Source organism: Mycteria americana, chromosome 2 (assembly GCF_035582795.1).
Source record: "Mycteria americana isolate JAX WOST 10 ecotype Jacksonville Zoo and Gardens chromosome 2, USCA_MyAme_1.0, whole genome shotgun sequence".
In the NCBI taxonomy this organism is placed as follows: Eukaryota; Metazoa; Chordata; class Aves; order Ciconiiformes; family Ciconiidae; genus Mycteria; species Mycteria americana.
In genome coordinates, this window is record NC_134366.1 from 60160268 (window position 1) to 60167660 (window position 7393).

Consider the following 7393-nt stretch of genomic DNA (forward strand, 5'->3'; position numbering starts at 1 on the left):
GGAGATGGCAGGCTGCCCCTCCTCAACCAGTAGTTAACCTGAGCTAGAAGATGAGGCTGCTTCTTTGTGAAATGCTTAGTGTCACGTAATGGTCATGACAGAGATGAAACTGCTGGGGAGTGCAAAATTGACTCGCTTATACAAGTTATAACCTGACCGACAGCATTCACAGCAGCCCGATCAAACTGTGCTTCGTGCCGAGGCATTCTTGCACTGAATCACTGCAGGCAAAAGATTTCACTCATTTTCCATTGCCCTCTTTCAGATACTTCAGAGATGCGATTACGTTAATTTAAACAGAACCCAACAATCCTTTTTGTATTGTTTTTTGAGCCCTTTTTTTAGAAATGCGCATCCCATAAGCGCATCCCAAATGCGCATCCCTTTTTGTTTGATGGTGCACATTGAGAAGGCGTCTTTGCTGAACTGTTCACAAAGATCTTGACAGGATTTTTTTTTTTTTTTTAAATGGGGAAGTGGCAGCTCATTTAGAGCCCAAGAGCATGCCTGAAATATTCAAATGAGTTCCAGCTGAGACAGCTCTGTGTACAGTGTGAAAACAGGGCGTTTGCTTGGCTGAAGAAGGTCATCCTATAGCAGGACGTGTCTCCTTCTCCTAACTGTCTTCAGTAAAACCAAGGTGACAGATTAAATGTCATCAACAACCTTTGCACTTTTCCTTTTAATTAATAGCTCTTTGAGTGAATCAGCAGACACATAAGACTCATCTTTATTATGAGTAATTTGCTATTAAATCCTATTTCACTATTTTAGTTCAGTGCTTCCTTACAGCACACATTGCAACACACCCTTTCAAAGCCCAAACAGAAGTTAAAATTAATTAAACACCCAGTACATTGCCAAAAGCTACATGAAAATTGAGCATGAGTAGCTTCAGAAGCTAGAAATGTTATTCTAAAAAATTTTCTTCTAATGACAGGTTCTCTACCCCTAGAAGAGTCCAGAGAAGGATGTCCTTGTTTACAGAGATGCTGACTAGGAAGTCTAAGCAGGCTTCACTCCCACATTACACATGAAACTGGACGGCTAGATCTCTGAGGTCAAAGCCCTAGAGAGAATCAATGCCTAGCTGGTGGGCTGCAGGCTCCATTGGGGCAGCAGCCCTGTCCCTGGTGATTTTGAGAGAGTATTAGTCTTGTCCCAATGCAGAATAGAAAGCCATCTAAAGTACCGGAAACTTTTTCTATGTTGCTAGGGAAGTCAGTACAGCAGGACAAAGACAGTGTTTTTCTTTCTTCATCCATCCTCCAAATATTTGTAATTTCTGTGACCACTCCCTGGGTACAGTCTTCATTAGTATTTTTGTAAAAAGTATTAATCTAACACTTTCTGGGTAACAGTAACATTTAAAAAAACCTGAACAATAATTCTGTTATTTTCTCAAGGCAGTACTAGTCAGACACCCTTATCTTATTCTCCATGGGGCTCCTAAGCTGTAAGCAAAGCAGGTTGTAGATCAATTAGATCCATCTTCTTCTTTCCTCCCCAGTTTCCTTTTCTGCAGGCTTTTTTTTTAATAGCAAACAATTGCATTTTAACCTCTTGGCACCCACTAACTTTGAAGCTGAAATACTGAGAAAACAAGGCATTTAAGTTTTACTATGAGAAAAAGCTACCCTGGTGCAGCACAGAAAAAAAAGACACTCTTTGCTCATCATATGCCCCACAGAGTGCTTGAGCTGCAGGGGAGGTGGAGGTGCTCAGGAAGTTACTACAAAGACCTGAGGTTCAGACCTTGTTGCTTGAAAGGGCTGGAAGTAGCTACAGTAGCTGGCCTTCAGTTGGCCATCAGGTGACAACCTCAACACAGTTGCCTTCCAGGGCTACAATTTTTCCTTCTACCTCTTTTCCCTAGGCCTATTCTAAGAAGAGCCACAGTTCATTATAATTTCTATTTAAGAGAAATATGTTTACTTTTTTTCGTTTATGATATTACCAAAGATGCTATTCCTCGTTTAATTTTCTATTTTTGAGAAAAATGCCATGCTCTGCTATAATCCCATTGAAGTCAACAGGTTTTTCTGAGCTTACACTAAGGAATTATACCAATTCTGTGTACGTTTCTCATTGTGCTGCTCCCCTTGCTGCTAAAACCTTCCTATTTCTCTGCACTCTGCATAACTTTCACACACGAAATTAATCAATTCCACATGACCAGGTCTTACACCCCCACCCTCCACCCCCAGTTAATTTACAGATCATTCTGCCTGGGACACTATTGTGGTGGAAAAGAAGACCTCCCACAGCTGTGGCTGAGGGTCCCAGTTGTCAGACTGGGAATTTGTGTCACTGTTAATCTGCCAGCTGTTAATCTGCTTCCTGACCTGAAGCTCTAGAGAGAAACCACCTTGGTGAATCGAAGGAACAGCAGGTACCAGAGCCCCATCACTGGACAGGCTTAGCTCTTGCACTGCTACAGCATCTAGCAACTAGCTTGTCAGTGGGAAAAAGAAACCATTCAGCTTGGATATCAGTTAAAAAAATGCAGCGTAATAAAGCTCAATACTGTTATATGTTCTGCACATATAAGCAACATCCACCCAAATGCTTTTTTCATCCTACTACTTAATTCAATTTATAATAATATAGTGATTGCCCAGGAGCATGAACATGTTCATATGCAGGAAGCAAATTAACTTGTAAATTACTGACAAAAACAAACCAACCAAATGTTTTTTCCCCAGAATAACATCCTCTCAACCATTATCAAACAAAAGATACCTGTGTGGAAAGCTTATACTTAAGGCACCCTCCCCAGCACTGCACTATTTGTGATACAAACCCATGCAGTTTATTACAGCATACAAGAAAATTATTTTTATCTTTGTAGTAGCTTTTCTTGTATATGAATTATGGGTCATTAACTACCAAATATGAAAGATCTGCTCACATACATGACATGTAGCCACCTTAAAAGGGACAGTGGAAGCGCATGCCTGATGAGGTCACCCTGGGAAATTCACACAGAGTCAGCCAAGTCTGATTAACAAGTTTACAGAAGCAGGGACTGCAAGAAGATACTTCTCCTTCACTTCTCAGGCTAGGCTGTACAGATGGCACTTACTCCAAACTGTTCCACTTTACGTTAGAAAGTGTTTAATATGCAAGTTCAACCTATTCTGTTCCAGGCTGAACATATTCAAGAACCTGGATCAACCTAGTCTCAGGGAAAGTGTTAGAACAACATTTGCAGCTTAACTTTTCACCATAGACCCTGGAAGTTATCTTCAGACCTGCTCCTTGCAGGAAGAGTTTCAGTGAGGCTTGAGTTAAGGATTAAAGCTGATGGATTTCATGCCAGGATTTAGATACCTAGACATAATGTCTTATGTCTTGTGTCTTATTTTCTTTATCATAAGTGTTTTGCTTGTGGCGACACAAGATGCTTGTGCTCTGATAGGCAGAGTCAAGCTCCAGCATAGCCTAAACTATATTCAATCCATTGGATTAGCCATAGCAAGACAGTAGCGAGTCACCAACACATTGACTCAAATGGCTGGATATGAAAGAAATTGGTGGTCTATGTCCAGAGGCTAAAGGCAGGTACGAAAGCAATAAAAATCACCAAAACAAATGCCATGAAGTGGCCATTTGGCTTGACCCCTCAGCACAATGTATCAGGAAGTTGGAGAGAGATAGGGGCAACAGTGGCTGGGAGAGTGCAAGAGAAGAGGAGCTTCATCTCAAGGAAAAATAATGTTGGCACATTCAAGGGTGCAGAATGAAAGAAAGGAGTTAGTAAGTACCAAGCTTTCAGTGGAGTAAGAGAGAATAGGTTACTTAATCTCTGAAAATTGCAAACTTGACCATAAAATAGCATTCTTCTGCAGAAGACTGAATACCAAGATGTTAGTTAAACAGGAAACTATAGTTACAGACAGAAAAATGTATGGTCTGAAAGAGTTAATCAAAAGAAAGATCAAAATGTCCAGAGAGCTGTATATTACAGAAAATCTTGGACTGCCAGTGAAAAATCAGGAAAATATTTTATTTCTAAAATGGAAGGCACCATCTTCCAAATGGAACCTAAACCACTTGCAATTTTGTTATGCATCACACATTACTGATCCATGGTGGAGAGGACATTAGGTGACCCAGGTAAAATCTGAAGAGGAGCCATCACAGGCCTTTAAACAGTGTTGAACTGAAAAAAAAAAAGATAAAACACATCTGCAATTAAATTATAACTCAGCTATAACCAAGAATGCACAAAGTAAAATACATTCTGGTTCAGTTTCTCAGAGAAAATTAGATAGTTCTGCTTAAAAAAAATAAGTGGCAGAAAAAAGTATCCTTTTGCAAATGCATTTTTCTGCATTATGCTTTTAACTACCAGCTCTTAAATTGTGTCTGAAGAGGCCAGGGGAAACACGTTAGCACCTTTCCACAAGCACTGTGTTTGAACATGGTTGGCTTGGGGAGAAGGGAAAGAAATATTTCCAGACTCAGTATAGACAGAGCCTGAGGGCTGTTGGCATGAGCACAAAGCCAGAGTAGTGATTCAAGAAAATGGAAAGAACATGCCTTTAAAGCAGAATTTACCAAAAAGACATTAAACAGCAAACAGGAGACAGGGCCCTTTGAGAGCAGCATTTAATAATTAGGTCACTGCTTGGTGGCAGAGCTCTTTTGTGAATGACAAAGGTGTTCTACAATAGGAGTCAGAACCTGCTGAAAGCCAGTTTCCCTGCGTGTTTCAGAAGCTCTCCTGGATTCTCTGGTTCAATTTTCACCATTGTAATTATCAGACTGCCAGGGCAACTGATGCAGCAAATTGACTGTTAACTTCCAAAGCTGCTCACTGCTGGTGTTAAAGAGTTAACAGAGGAGCTCTGGGAGGCAGCAGTTGCCGGCAAAGTTACCCACTGCATTTAGAAAGTCTCACTTTCTGTCATTGTTACTCTCCTTCCCCTGACTCCAGGTCAGCAGAGCACTTGCACATGCACTGTATTTTAAATCACATGCTGAGGTCCCACGTGTGTTTCTGACTTGGCGTTTGCAGACGCTGGCAGCCAGCTCTGTCAGAAAATGCCATCCAAATGAGTATTAGCCCATAGCTGCACCCTGCATCCAGAAGAGGATTTCACATTTGAAGAGAAAAGATGAGGCTGCTGCGTGCTAACAGAGAGCTACTGCAGTAGAGGTAAGCAGAGAAATGTCATCTGCCGACGTACAAGATGAAGCATGCCAGCCCCTGGAGTTTTAGTGAATGCGTTTCCATTTCTTTTCTTTCTTCTAGCTTAAATATTTTATTATTTTCAAAAAGGCGAGCATGAGAGCAATAAAAAAAATTGTGTGTGAAGGAGAGCACTTGCGTTCTCAAGGCAGCCTCTAGATGGGTGAGATGGCGCCTCAGAGGCAGATGGATACAGATTTCTAATCAAATCCGTCATTAAGCTGTGTGGAGCTGGGAGTGAAGCTCAGCACAGGTTTAGGCAGGTCTGTGTGCAGCGTGGCTGGTTTTCCAGCTAGTGCTTCAACTTACAGTGTCATTTTTTTTCCCAATCAATGTTTTCGCAATCTAGGGGTATGGTGTGCTGGGCTGAGCAGGCTTGGGCTCTTGAGCTGCAGGCAGGACCCAGCACAGGCAGCGACCTTGGCGTGCAGGACTGCCCCATGCCTGCTGCTCTCAGGCTTCGAAGAGGCTCCTGCCACCAGAGCAGAGAGTGGAGACTGGACTGGGGTGAGGATCTGGGGAGCCGCGACAGGCTTGCAGGAAGGCAAGTGGGAGCTGGGAGCTGAGGGCAAGGCTGATCTGTCAGCCAGAGCAGGCGAGGGCTCGGCCAGGAGTCAGAGCAGCACTAGCACTGGAGTAGAAACATGTTGAGCAAAGCATCGACATGTCAGGACAAGACTAGATTTGCAGCCAGAAGCTCAGGCAGCCCTTAAACAAGAGTTGGTCCAGCCAGAGCAGAGGCATGGCAAGGTTGTGGTCAGCTTTGGGTACCTCGAAGGGTACGTCAGTCCCCTCAGGGGCACCAGCATAGCCCTTGGGATGGACTTAAAGCTCCAAGGCTGCCAAGAAGCAGAGCACAGACCAAAATATTTGAAGTCCCATCTGTACTGCATGCTGATGTGTATTGGTCAAGGTGACGTACAGGGAATTGTTTTTTCAGTCTAGTGCAAACAACACTCCTCTCTCATGTTCCTTCTTTAGTGCAATTAAAATTTTGCTTCTTTTTTATGGTAAGGGAAATAGAAGAAAGTGTCAATAAACCTCAGAAACTCTTCTTAGGAAAATGTGTTATAGGTACAGGTGCTTGTGATTTTATAGTACATATTTTTTTCCAGTTACAATGTGGAAATAATTTTAAGGGTTCTGTGCTATAAAATATGGCTTACATAATTTAAAAACCATTTTCAAGGCTAAGATTAAGCTTTCTTTTACATTTTTGCACTAGTGCCGTATAATCATTAGATTTAATTGTAGATTTAATTGATGGAGTAGTCTTGAGTTTTTGTTGTTTGGTCTTACCATCTTGTCTAAGGTCTGCTTTAAAACATCTGAAATTACTGGATGTGGAGCTTACTGAACAACAAAACTCAGTCAACTGTCATTGGTCTCTGTATGATTAATAGAGATTAAGAAAGTGCTGGCATGTGTACGGGCATACGACATCAGTGGTTCCTAAAAGAGACCATTACTTTTCAGCTCAACATTTGGGATTGATTGGCTTTGCTTATTACCAGGGAGAAATGAGCACAAAGTTCAAGTTTCACTAGCAAAATTATGCGCTATCACTTAGTAATCTTTCTTCAGCAGGAAATATTCACTGAATTGAGTGAGAACAGGTTTTGGGGTTTTTTTTGGTCAGACCAATCCATTTAGTCTATGTAATTACAGGCTCAAACCAATATATGTGCACTGACAGCCACTCACTGCTTGTGGACCACTTTAGTTGTATACTGCCAGTCATGTGCCACTATAACTTTTTTTTCAGTCTCATTGTTTATTTTAGATTAATTCAAGGCACTTCTGACACTGCATTTTTGCTGTGAGTTTGATTTTGCAGAAATAAATCAGGTCTGCTTTGGAAATATTCAATGCTGTTTTAGGGCCTACAAAGCTACCATTGGTACAACTATCTCTACAGGCACGGATTACTCAGTTGAGACCTTTACGTACTTTAAACCATCTTTTTTACAGCATTTGTGTGAGCAATTCTGCAATGCCATTTACAAATTATGAAGGATCTGAAATTAATGATGAATGGAGAATGGCTGAGATGCTGAATAGCTGCGTAGAAAAATCTTCCATCACAAAGAAAAGCAGACAAAGGAAAGGTGTGGTATATCTATGGTGCTTACACAATGCAGGTGTGATCTCTAAATAAGCAAACTATGGTAATGTGTGTGGGCTATTTCTAAGTGA